The sequence below is a fragment of the Myotis daubentonii genome, chromosome 5 (genome assembly GCF_963259705.1).
Source record: "Myotis daubentonii chromosome 5, mMyoDau2.1, whole genome shotgun sequence".
NCBI lineage: Eukaryota > Metazoa > Chordata > Mammalia > Chiroptera > Vespertilionidae > Myotis > Myotis daubentonii.
In genome coordinates, this window is record NC_081844.1 from 50,823,760 (window position 1) to 50,838,489 (window position 14,730).

The 14,730-nt window shown below is 34.1% G+C and overlaps 1 pseudogene; it reads left to right on the plus strand.

Annotated features, from left to right (window-relative positions):
• The window catches only part of LOC132236121 (tubulin alpha-8 chain-like), a 30,176-nt pseudogene extending 16,759 nt beyond the window's left edge, over positions 1-13,417 (plus strand).
• The last annotated feature ends 1,313 nt before the right edge of the window (positions 13,418-14,730 follow it).

A 14,730-nucleotide genomic window follows, 5' to 3' on the forward strand; every position in this document is an offset into this window, starting at 1 on the left:
ACCTTCTTCTTCTGTAGAAAACAGTACAGATTTAATAGGCAAAAAGATTACTCCAAAAGTGTATACTGTTGTTGTTTTAAGTGAAATAAAATAGTACATTTCACAGCATCTGCCCCAAATGTACGACACATCCAATAGTCTGGTATAGATAGGTTCTTGGTTAGATCTTTGAGGAATATTTTGGTGGCCTAAATGTTAAATTCTAGCACCACCCAATTCTGTTTCAATCACATTTTAAAAAATCTGATTCCACACTTTCACAGAACAATAGACCTAAAAGGACCCCAAAACATAATTTTCAACACCTCAATAAAAACCCTAAAGGCACAAAAATAGAGGCAAATGTAGAAATCATTGCAGTACATTTACTTTCTATTTCCACTAGCCATACTTCTTTTAGATTATTTTAACCTAGGGATATGATTTGGGGTTTTTATTAAAAACCTATTTCAGTTTCTGAGATATATTCTTTAGCCTCACACAGTGAAAGATCTCTAACTTTAGGGGCCTCTAAAAAATCATTGAGCATTTATCAATTACAAAGGACTATTTTAGATACTTTGGTATGTTTATCTCATTGCATCATCATTATTTCTTTAAGGAATTGTGATTTATGACATTTCATAGGTGAAAAAACTAAGGGTCATAAAAATGAGAAAATTATTCTAGTCATACAGTTAATAAGTAAAGTTGTAATTATGTTTTATCCCCTACTAAATTTTCTAGAATAAAGGCTTTCTGTCTTAGATATGTTAACCTTGATTTAGTAACTGTAATTTATTACAATTTATGTACAATATGAGATCATGGATTATTATATATTATTTCACCCAATTGTACTAATTCATTTCTTGGACTTAAATGTAGGAAATAACTATTTAGTGAATTAAACTGAATGGGATTTACACTGCAGATAGGGTTTTTAAATAAGGAAAGGATAAGAATTTTCATACTTTAGATAAAAATACTTCTTAATTTAGAAAATAATTTAATTATATAAATGTAATTGCTCTCGCATAAGCTTAGTAAAATAAGCAATTGTTATTTGCTATTCTAAGATAGTATTTTACATAAATTCTGAATTTGCCAATCTCAAAAATTAAGTGCTTATAATTTCCTATTCTAGTGTTTTATAGGAATTATAGACTTGCAAACTTCCAAAATTCAGGTAAGAAGTATTGCAAAGTAAACAACATTTTACTAGTGTTTTCACTGGGAGACATATGTTTGCATTTTGTGGCTTTTTAAGATTCAGCTTCCTCAGCCATATTGTTTGAACCATAATTAATGTCAAAGAAACAAACCTCACTATTTTATCAAAACATATAAACTGAAACAATGCTTCTGTGTGAGTTGAAACGTTGATGAGGATTTTTTTTTTTAAGTTTGTTATTGATTTCAGAGAGGAAGGGAGAGGGAGAGAGAGAGAGATAGAAACATCAGTGATGAAAGAGAATCATTGATCGGATGCTTCCTGCACACCCCACACTGGGGATCAAGCCCATAACCTGGCATGTGCCCTGACAGGGAATCAAACCGTAACCTCCTGGTTCGTAGGTTGACACTCAACCACTGAGCCATGCCGGCGGGGCAAGGATTTTTTTAACTAATAAAATGATCGTCATTTACTCATATTTTCCTGAAGGAATTCACTTATTAAATCCACAAAGCCCAAAGAAATCTCTCTTATGCTGACACTTGCTACCTTCTATTGCTTAATTGCAAATCTTAACCTATGAACCAATTAATAAGTTTTCTCTCTGTTTCTCCATTTATTTTATTCTTTCACCTACACAGTCTAATTTGACAAATCCAAAAATACAGAATTGTTTTTCCAGCAATAGAAATGCTTTCCAGAGAACTCATGGGCATGGCAACACTGTGGTAATTGTGGGGAGGGAGGGGTGGGTGGAGGTGGAAGAGGGCTTAGAGGGGATGAAAGGTGATGGGAAAAAACAAATTAAAATACTTTTTAAAAAAGGTTTTCCATGTAGTGGACCTATTATTTGAATTATAGCAAAATTTATATTTTACAATTCTATTTATATAGATCTTCATATAAATTTAAGATACACTTTTCTAATTTATTTAAAATCCCTAGAATAACCAAAGATATTAGTTTTATGAGATTTTTAGAGGCAATAAATTGGAAAGGTCTAGACCAAGTTAAATTTTCTTTTACATAAAAAGTGATTTTCAGCCCTTTCAAAACCATGTGTGCCATAATTAAGCTAATGGTAGGAAAATATGATATTCTTGACAATAGAACTTTCCCTTTTTTATATACATACCTTCTTGTCATTTGCTCAATTCCCAATGACATTAAAGCACAGGCTTAAGAAAGGATATTGTAATTTAAGAGTTTTTGTGCATGAGAAGTAGTGTATAGTTGTCAAGAATAAAACTCTTTGGACACCTGAAGGAAAGTATAGCTATTATAGATTTCTCAAAGGCAAATGCCAGTTGAGTTTTTTTTTCACATACCTGCAACAATTCGGTAGTGTAATTCTGAAGTCAGTCTTGGTGCATGGAAATCACATTTATCATGAAAGATAATTATGATTGTGTATTTCTCACAACTTCTCTAGATAGGAAGGAGATAAAAATACAATTAAACCAAGATAAAGATTAAATTATGAAAAAATTAAATCTTGCCATCCTGGTTTATGAGTTCTATAAAATATTTGTATGGGGACAAGTTATTTAATTATCATAAGGAATTGATGACTTAGGTTAATAAAAAAACTAAAAAGAAAAAGGCAATGAAAAATAAATGATATGACTTCTAGAAATACAATTTCCAAAATAATATTTTGCTGGATCATTTTAAATCTTGAAATTTATGATATTATTAAAGGCTAACATCATTATTTTTTAGTCATTAGTCCTAAAGGATAAAAATAACTTTTGGTTCAGTTGGAAATACCAGGGCATAATGTTATCTCTTGTATCTGAGATCACTTTATCAATGTTTCAAATACTGGTTAAAAGTAATACAATTGCTGCCCTGGCCGGTGGCTCAGTGGTTAGAGTGTCAGCTCTCACACCAAAGGGTCAAGGGTTTGATTCCTGGTCAAGGGCATGGAACTGGGTTACAGGTTCGATCCCAGCATGTGGGAGGCAACCAATCAATGTATCTCTCTCACATCAATGGAAAAAATATCCTTGGGTAAGGATTATAAATAATAACAATACATTCACCATAGAGGTGTATCATGAATCTTATAAAATAATTATCATTAGAAAAACACACTGTACCATGATTTTTTCTGAACTAAACTTTTGTTTCCAAATATTAGGCCATATCCTTAATGCATATATAAATGGCCAACAGTAACCTTTGATCTTCTATTAATATAATATATTTCTACTATTAGTCATGAAAAGTTCAACATGTTTTACTATTGTAACCACCAGTTATGAAGAGTAATAGTCGTTCAATCTTAATTATGTATTACAGATTACACAGACTCTTTCATCTACCCTTGTAACAACTTTAAAAAATCAAATGTTCAGCTTAGCAACCATACAAACAAAAAGTGAGAGTTGATATTCAAACCTAGATAAATTCATACTCTGTATTTTTAATCAGTAAACCACACTGACCTTAAATTTAAGGAATTAGTAGATGCTAAATGAAAATACTAATTAGGAATATCAATCATCATCCAATAATTTCTGTTGATGATTTGCTATTATAAATGTGGAATAAAATCACCTATAATAATAAAAGCTAATAGTAATATACTAATTAGACCCGACATCCTTCCAGACGACCTTCCGGACGAAGCTGGGCTGCAGCCGCAGGATTGAGGAAGCCACTGCAGCTGTGAAAGCCTACTCGTGCACGAATTTTGTGCATCGGGTCTCTAGTTTTATATAATTTTGGGAAGATAGATGGTGGCTTGAGAGGAGGAAATAATATTTGGGAAGTGAATAAAAGAAAATATTTAACAATAATTACAAAATAAAATGCAAGTCTGGAAACAAAGATTCAACTGATAATCCAAAAAAAACACATAAGTATATGTGATTACAGAATGTTGCCTAAAGATTTCATCAAACATATGGAAATTTTAGCATACTTTTTATGAACAACAGACAGTTAAAAATATAGTTTAAAAAGTACTAATTTAGAAAAATGAGCTGGCCAATACACATCTCATTTTTCTAAATAACTAAAAGTATGGATTACTTACTCTTGCCAGGATTATGTGAATACTAGGAGTCTCTTAGGTATTCAAACACCAGAACCTGACATTTAAAAAAATTCTTTAAAGTTGCATTTAATTAAAAATATAATATGACTCTTTGTTCTTCCCTAATAACCCTACTAGAGTTCTTTAAAATCCTACTGCTGCTAACTTTATTTCAGAAAGAGGAAAATCCACTAACATGTTGATCAGTTATGTAAAACTAGAGGCCCGGTGCACGAAATCCATGCATGGAGGGGGGGCATCCATCAGCATGGCCTGCACCCTCTCCAATCTGGGACCCCTTGAGGGATGTCCGACTGCCAGTTTAAACGCGCAGTCGGACATCCCCCTTGCAATCTGGGACTGCTGGCTCCTAACCTCTTTCCTTCCTGCCTGCTTGATCATCCCTAACCACTCTGCCTGCTGGCCTGCTCACCCCTAACTGCCCTCCCCTGCTGGCCTGCTCACCCCTAACCACCTTTGCCTCAGCCCCCGCCACCATGGCTTTTTCTGGAAGGATGACCAGAAGATGTCTGGTCTAATTAGCGTATTACCCTTTTATTAGTATAGATGTTAGCTCATTCTTTTTTCTTAAGTGGGTTTGTTTGCAGGTTAAAATCTTAATGAAAGATAATATCCTGTTAAATGTCCTTCTCCACAGTGATCATCTGTAATTATAAGCTTGAGAAAGACCTCTACTAGCAAATTTCCCTTAAATTTCAGAGGACAAGTTATCTGGGATAGCTGATTGTCAAGTGCAATGCTTTGATTCACTGTCTCTTCAAAATATAACAGCAAGTTTAAAGCCAGTAGTCTTGGCAGCATAAATAAAAGTCTGACTTTCATACTCTAGCCAACCAAATCCAATCAATACAATTAATCAAGTCTGCCCATCCATAAGATACTGTTTTACATTTTTGTAAATGTATATATATTTGTCAAAACATCTTCCATGTTGATAACAACCTCACTGAAACAAAATTAGTTTGAGATAAGTGTTATTTCTTGAAAAGGTGTCTCTCATTTTCTCAGGTAAGTATTGTATAAACTACTGTAATAGGACCAATTACCTGAGGCATATTAAGAAGCAATGATGCATAAAACCTTTCCCAGTATCAAGTTCAGAGCAGGACAAAAGGTGAATCCATTAATGTGAATGTTAAGACAAATGAAACAGAAAGTCACAGCTGTTAATTATGCAGGAAAAACAAATTAGAGTTTGTTACACTTTTAAAATTTTTCTTAAATAAATTACTCAAATATAAATTTTGTCAATGTTGTTTCTGAAGTTAAATCAAGAATGTGTTATATATATGTAAAAACAATAAAAATGGAGAACCTAATGCTTGTAATTTGTTATATTTTGGATTATGGATGTCCATCGATGTAATTGATAGTCATTATGAACAAAGAAGAAGGAATGGCTATCTCTCTGCTAAATCATCAAGGAACACTGCTGCAGCTCACAAGAAGAAATAATAGATACATTTTTATTCTTCTGGAAACTGGTACTCACTATATTGATCTCTATTCTATAAAAGAATCTCTAACTAAAAGGAAACTGAGTTTTCCTTTTAGAGAGTTATAATTTTTACACTTAAACATTTGTACTTATGTTATACATCAACTTATTTTTTCATTTACAGGTGTTAAGAACTTTACTCCAAATAACAAACTTCCATAACTCCCTATTATAGAACATAAATTTAAAAGAAAAATGCACACACGTTTTCCATCACTACTTAGGAAACCTTGTTTACTTAGCAGACTGATCACAATTGAATTTCAATCAATTAAACTCATTAAGAGTGAAACAGTTTCACTGTGTTGATAATATACAGACTATCTTCAAGATCTTTGGTCAAAATCTTTAAGACAAAGACACAAAACTTTTAGATATCCTTTTAGCAGTTTTTTAAGCATTTAGAGTTCCTTCCTAAGGAGCTCATCCAAGGCAGATGCTGCCAATAACTATGCCCACAGGCACTACATCATTGTCAAGGAGATCATTGACCTCATCTTGGACCAAATTCGGAAACTGGCTGACAGGTGCACAGGTCTTCAGATCTTCTTGTTTTCCCACAGTTTTGGTGGGGGAACTGGCTCTATATTCACCTCCCTGCTGATGATATATATCTGTCGATTTATGGCAAGAATTCCAAGCTGAAGTTCTTCATTTACCCATCCACCCAGGTTTCCAGAGCTGTAGTTGAGCCCTACAACTTCATTCTTACCACCCACACCACCATGGAACACTCATATTAGCCCTATTGTGTCCTCCATCACTGCTTCCCTCAGGTTTGATGGAGCCCTGAATGTTGATCTGACTGAATTCCAAACCAACCATGTGCCTATCTCTGTATCCACTTCCCTCTGGCCACATATGCCCCTGTCATCTCTACCGAGAAAGCCTACAATGAACAGCTTTCTGCAGCAGAGGTAACCAATGCTTTCAGCCAGCCAGTAAGATGGTGCAATGTGACCCTCGCCATGGTAATTACATGGCTTGCTGCCTGTTGTACCTTGGTGACATGGTTCCCAAAGATGTCAGTGCTTCCACTGCCACCATCAAAACCAAGGCCAGCATCCAGTTTATAGAATGGTGCCCCACTGGCTTCAAAATTGATATTAATTACCAGCCTCCCACTGTGGTCCCTGTTGGAGACCTGGCCAAAGTACAGTGAGCTGTGTGCATGCTGAGCGACATCACAGCTACTGCTGAGGCCTGGGCTTGCCTGGACCACAAGTTTGACATAATGTTTGCTAAGTGTGCCTTTGTCCCCTGTTATGTGGGTGAGGGCACGAAGGAAGGAGAGTGTTATCAGGCCCGTGAGGACATGGCCACCCTTGAGAGGGATTATAAGGAGGTTGGCGTGGATTCCGTTGAAGGAGAAATTATCATTTCTTTCAGTCCTGCAAGCATGTCATATTCAGAACGTCAGGTTCAACAGCTGACAGGTGTTAAAGCTTTCTGGTTAGACTGTCTTCACTTTTATCTGTGATCATGTCTGTCATTTTCATGTGTACCTATAAAAATATTTCCTCACATCTCAAAATAAAAGCACTGAGAAATAAATAAATAGTCAGAAAGCTGCCTAATTTGTTTCCTTGTATAATTGCATTTAAGTTTTGTTCAAGGTGTCTACCAAAGGCTGATACAAAAAACAACCATGGAAGACAAACAAAATATGGAAGGTTCTTTTTCCAATACCTATAAAGCTGGAATGTATTATCACATCAAGCCTGACTTTGTCCTATCTATGATATCAGTCCTTTAGTATCCATCTAAGTTTTACCTATATTTAATTTCTTAATTGTAATTTACACTGATTATCTGAATAACTATAGCATTTCATTCATTCCTTGTGTGCCACCCCCCCCCACATCTCTTTGACTATATATATATACATAGTATACAAAGAATAGACTAACATGGATGTGGGAGGTCAGAGAATTATAATATAGTTGGCATTTTTATTGTCATTAATCCTATATTTAATTTTATATAAATAATCTTCCACAATGAGATTATAGCATTTAGAAACAGTGATATTTTATAATTTTCTTTTATTCCCCACAACTCTTATCACAATTATTCATTTGATTAAATTCCTTAAATTTAAAAAAAGGAAAAAATCTGGAAAAATATAAAGCTGATTTCATCTCTACTGAGTTCATGGGAGAAGAAAGACTATTAAAAAAAACTAGTGTTATAAGCCAGAAGATAACATGATTTCTAGGCTGAAATCATCCATTGTCAAAATACCAGAAAAATAACCTCATTGAAAGGTGTGTGAAGTATAATCCCTTCTTAAGGGAGTATCAATAATGGACAGCAAAAATATAGCTGTGATTTTTTTTTAATGTGCTCATTAAAACACTTACTTAGATGAATTCCAGCCAGATGACATAGTGTAGCTCCCAGGGGTATTCTCATTCCAAAGACAGAGGGCCTACTTTGATCATGGCTTTACACCAGTAGAGAAAATGGTACTAATTCTCCATTAGGCACTGGACAGTTATGCAACTGGGACCATAGCTGAGCAAATGTTTGCTAAACCAGTTAACTTCCTCCTCTGTATGGTCTCAGGAAAGCAAAGCCAATGTTGATTGAAGCTAATGACCTAAGACAGAATGTAAAATAGTGACTGGATTTGAAAGATTTCATGTTGGTAAATGAGCACTTCTATCCCTCAGGTAGTCCCTGCAAGATAGGATCAGTTTTGTTTTCAAAAAATCTTTCAAAATAGGGATTTTCAAAGTTCTATCTGTAGTCATTCTAGTGCATATAAATTCTCACAGCATAAAAGTCTTTACTGATAACAGTGCAGGTTTATTATACTTCAGGTTTTTTTCAGTCACTACAAAATTATTAGTCACTTTTACTTGTGAAGAATGATATTCAGTTATTTCCCTGTTTTCTTCTTCATATGGACTTTTTCTACTTCCTTTAAATTTTTATCAGGGACACTATTACCAAGAAATTTTAATCACAAATTGTATTTCTCTCCTGCACCTCCTCCTTGTATTCCAGATTCCAAATCAGCTGAATGGACCATAAGTGTTCAGCATACTCAACAAGAGTGTGACCAAAGTCAAGAACACTTTTGTTCCTGGCTCTTGCATTTTAGTAACCTAAATCCTAATAATACCTCTATGATTCCCAACTTGGATTGCTTAGACCTGAGGAACTGATATAGTAATGGAGAAAAAGCATACTGTGAAATACTGATAAAAAAATGTATATTCACCACTGACAAAATTGCACAGCAAATTTCTTTTTTGATTTTTCATCCATAAGGTTTAGTACACTGTAAATGTTCAATAATATTTTCTGTTAATATAAAATTGTAGAAAGTCAATTTAATGCTGGTGTTATTCAATGATCAAAAATTGGAATTTACGTAGAGAAATCCTTATTTAATAAAAAAGAATAGAAAACTGATAACTTTTATTAAATGAAATATTTTAGATGTAAAACTCCATAGTTTCCATGAAGATAAATAATAATATAAATGGATAATTTGGGAAAATGGAATTGTTGCAACATAGTTTAAATTTAAGATGGTTTTGTTAATCTCCTACATAATCTTTGTTTCTCCTTCATGAGATATGTTAATATTTGTCTTTATAAAATTTCCTCATTCTTTGTAAAAGATTTTTCCACCAATTTCAAGATTTTTTATATCTGATTTATGCCCTCCAAATTACTATACAGATTTCTAAGATCTGCTGTAATCTTTAAGTATGCTCTTCATGTTATTATACTCAGCACTAATTAAACTGTTAAAAAAAAATACTATACTAACAAAACACTTCTGGTAAAGAGCACTTAGAATGGCTACCGTGCCACTAATTATGGATCTATAGGTATATTTTTTTTCATCTAGTTAATCCTCCACCCACTTATTATGGGGGGGGGGGGTATAGCAGAATTTTTTTTCTCTTGCTTAGTGGAAGTAGTCTGCCTGAAAGAAAAGTAAAAGGAGAGAGAGAGAGAGAGAGAGAGAGAGAGAGAGAGAGAGAGAGAGAGAGCAATAAAATATTTTTTAAAGTTGCAAATGTCAAAATAAGTGACATGTATTCCATTCTCTCAATCTACTGGGTCTGGCATAGAAGTCTAATTAGAGTCAAAGAGACTATTTTATCTCCATACCAGAAGGCATCTTGTAAAAGAGGAGGAAATCTATTTGCTTTACACTATGCTTTAAAAACTGAAATAGCAAAATTTCTCAACTTTGAGATAATCAAAGGGGTTATAAATTTGAAGGTTCAGGAAACATTCAATTTAATGTCATTCACAACTCTAGACAGCAGCCTTTGTTTTTTGCTCTGTGTCATGTGAAATAAATGAGTATGAGATTCTAGTACATCAAAGTCAATCTCATCAAAATTAATCTTATAAATTCATGAATGTAAAATCCAAGTATTAGTTATAAGATAAAATCAATATATTTCCTAAAGATAGTCAGTAGTCAGTAACCTTCATGAGACCACATATGGTAGTTACTATAGATAAAACTGAATATATTTGTTCACTGAAATGGAGTATAATTACCAATATATTTATCCAAGCAAAATCAGTATTACTGACAGCACTGCCCCTTTAACTAGCTCATCAACTGATAAAGTTCTTATCTCAAGTCATTAAAACATTGGCTAATAGATAGAAGGAAACAGAGTTCATTAAAAAAAGAACTGCTTTTCACTATTTATTGAAATTAAATAAATATTAGGTAAAGGAAGCTTGAAAAAAAATAAAATCATTTAAGTCTTCCATTAAAGCAAAAGTTTACTTTAATTCCAAAAGGGGAAAAAAAAGTGGTTCTCTGCAGCAGAAAGTCTTCTCTATTTAGATAAAAATAGGTGAACTTACAAAATACAGCCGTGTCTTGTTTAATCACAGCAGGAAAACTGAGTATATTCTCTCAGAAATCTTCTTAAGTACATTTCCTGAAAAAAAAATTAAAATAAGTAAACTTAAAGGCTGAACATTAAAAAACTAACTATAAGGTAATATAACTATAAGGAAACTAAGTTTGTGTAATGGAAAGATCACACAAATACTGTATAAATTGTGTACCTTTCTAAAAATTCTTTAAACTATAATTTAATTGGGAGTACTCCTAATGTCATTTATGCCAATATTCAGATCATATGAAAGAATTTAAATCAATTTCTATACAGTTTGAAAATATCCAAACATTTCAGTATATTATAGGTGATTTAACTGAAGTTTTATCCTATATAATAAAAGAGAAACATGCAAATTAACTGTCCCTCTGCTACGCTCAAGCCACACCCACAAGCCACGCCCACCAGCCAATCAGGAGCGAGTATGCAAATTAATCCAACTAAGATGGCGGCAGCCACGGAACTGGAGCAAGAGGGAGGATTGGATTGCACCCGGTTATGGAGGAAGCCAAGCTTCCCGCCTGCCCTGGCTGGACTTGGCTTCGCTCAAGGCTACAAAGTTTCAATTATAGAAGATAAATAAATCCCAGAAAAAAGAAAATCAGAAAAAAAGGAGAGGCTGGGAGCTTGGGTTGCCGGGGGGCATGGCCAACCTGAAAATGGCCCTCAGACCCTCATGCAGGCTGGCCAGGCACCCCAGCAGGATGCCTACCCTGATCCAGGACACTCTTCAGGGCAAACCAGCCGGCCCCCATCCATGCACCAGGCCTCTATCCTATATAATAAAAGGGTGATATGCAAATTGACACTAACAGCACACCAACTGGGAATGACTGGTCACTATGACACAAATTGACCACCAGGGGGCAGACACTTAATGCAGGAGATGACCCTGGTGGTCAGTGTGCTCCCCCAGGTGGAGCTCTGCTCAGTCACAAGACAGGCTGATGGCTGCCAGTACAGCAGTGGTGGTGGGAGCCTCTCCTGCCTCCTCAGCAGCGCTAAGGATGTCCGACTACAGCTTAGGCCTGCTCCCCGCTGGTAAGTGGACATCCCCTGAGGGTTCCCCAGCTGCCAGAGGGATGTCTGACTGCCAGCTTAGGCCCGATCCCCTGGGGATCAGGCCTCAGGCAGCAGGTGGACATCCCCCGAGGGGTCCCAGACTGCGAGAGGGTACAGGCCGGGCTGAGGGACACCCCCCCCCCGACTGCACAAATTTCTGTGCACTGGGCCTCTAGTTCTCTAATAAAAAAGTTTAGAATGATCTCTTCTGGTACAAGACAGAAAAGGTTGTTTATGCCCTTTATGTCCCACTGAACAGCTAAGATGCTCAGCAATAGCTCCAAAGACAGAGAGCAAACTAAAAATGAAATTAGAATACCTGGCCCCAATTTAATTCAGTGAATTCATGGTGATACAATATGAAATTGACAGAATATTTTAAACGTAGTGAGGATAAATAAAAAGATGACACACTTGAAGGGTAAACAAAGCACTTTGTGTAAAGATTAACAAGGGCTTCACTTTGGGATTCCTATACATTCCAAGTAACATGTCAAGAGGAAATATTCACAAACACGTGCTTCACTGCCTCTTATATCCCCGTGTATAAAACAGCACCAACTATTCCACTCCTTCTTTGTTTCAGCATCCACTCCAATGAAAGGCAAATATGACTATAATATTGAATTGCCTATGTTTGGTTGAAAGGGCCAAGAATGCCCATGTCCATACTGTGAGCTGACATTAATCTTTTAGAATATCTCCATGTTCTCTTTTCCAAGAAGAAAGATCACAGATGGTATTTTAACAAACTATACTGATAGACAATATTATTAACTATTTTCATAGAATGTATAGAATAACATTATAGTTGTAGATAAAATATGACACTTTCTTATAAGAGTTGGATCCATTTGTAGAATCAGTGTGCAGGGTGCTAAAGCAGAGGTTGTATAATGGTTTAAGTATGTTTGCCTATAGAATTAATAAGTTGATTTAAAAAGTCAACTTCAGCCACTGGGACTAGATTGCAATCATATAGGGAAGAAAAAGTAAATACAAACTATATTCAACAATTTGAAAGTCAGATAAATTTGTTAAAGAAATAACAATGACAACAAAAATGTTTCCACAAGAAAAAATGTCATGAAAAATTTCCATTTATTTTTAAATTGTTATCAATGCAATTTTAAAAATAGGTCATTGTTATTTCTACTTTTAGTAAATATTTTTTATAATTTGTGCATATTCAAATACTCAAAATAAATATTGTATTAGCAATCAAATGTACATCAATAATTGCAAATGACTTATTTTGCCAGTTAAAGAATACTATCCTTCTTTGGTTCAGAATAGTCCAACTACGTCGTCACCCAGCTTTGAGTATGGCTACCTTCAACTTTGCTTAAATTAAAATGAGTAACTTGAAAATTTTTCACTTTTTGAAGCATCTCATTTCCACAGGTGATATAATTTAAATGCAAGTTAGGTATTAAAATTAAGTTCCAATTACAAAGTATTGTGAAATATCAATGAATTTATTAGCATAATGAAAATAAATAAACAGAAACCCTAACACATTGTGCAGAAGTTATTTAATTAGTATTCTACTGCTTCAATGTTTTAGCTTCTCCAGCTGGTCTTTTGAAAGCTTAATAAACCAAATGTTTTCCCTCTTCATATGTACCTGCCCAACATTTACTTTCTTTTGTGTAATATGACATGAGAGACAAAAAAGGTAAGAAGGGATGTAGAGAAGGGAGGAGGGAGAGAAGGAGAAAGAAGAAAGGACAAAGCTTACATAAAGAATATGTATCTGGGGAAATGAGGGAAGTTGAGACTAAACTGGAGTCACCACTGGTGTTCTTATACATTTGAGAATTTGGTGAGGTGGGTGTCAACATTATCTTTGTAAGTGACTGAGGAGAATCCCGAGAGAGAACTAAGTGAATAGAGAATTGTTTAGATAAGTATATCCCAGAAATAAATTATTCAGGCAGAAGTGGGGGATGTCAAGGCTTAGTCAATGGATGGTATAGAATGATTAGACATGAGATATTTAAGAAATCACTCCCCATGACTATTGCAGATTCTTTAGGAAAGAGGGAAAATGTAAGTTATAGGTAAAATTATTATTTCACTAAGCATGCTGGGAAGGTTTGACTATTCAGACTGGGTATAGCACATCTAAGGTTGCCCCGCTCATTTCAAACATATTTTTATTAATAATTGTTTAATCCAGAAATAGATAATTTATGTTTTAATTATGACAGACTTTCAGTAAGTGGGATAAATTATTATATGAGGATAGGATTGATATGTGTTATTCTACTTGGATTTTCAGAGGATGAACAATTTTGAGAAAGATCTGATAATAAAAAAGTCACTTGATAACATTTGTGATAATCTGTGCTTTTAAACAAATAGTTGGGTTGCAAACTGATATAGCTATCAATCTTTCAATCTTCCTATTTCTAGTTTACCTATGCATTTATCTAATCTACTTACAATTATATGTATATACATATATGTATGCAATATATACTCACAAAATAAAAATCCCTCCTGGGTGTTAATGCACTGGCTATTTTTAATACATTGTTATGATAGTTCACATTATCTTTTTTTGTTTACTACAACATAAATGCATTGTTGAGTTCCCTACTCCAGTCTACACAGGGTCTTTGATTATTATACAAATCATTATGTGTTATTAATTAATTATTAATAAGCAATTGTAAATATTAACATAGGTTTAAATTACAGATTACTATATTATGACCCATCCCTTATATAACAAGGATTGCTATTTTCAGTTGGAAAATTTGGTCAATACAGAAATTAAATGCTATGTTAAAATTTTTTATTTCTTTCCTATAGAGGCTATATATTATATCATATCATATTATGTTTTATTATATAGAGGCTATATAGAATATCATATGTTTCATTATTTTACAAAAATTGACCATAGAGGCTATATGTCATATCATATTATGTTATGATACATTATTTTACAAAAATTGACCACAGCAGAGGGAAAAAGCTTAAATATATCCATTTCAATAGAAGTTATAAAACAAATAGTAGGTTCAGATATTTTCATTAATGTAATCAA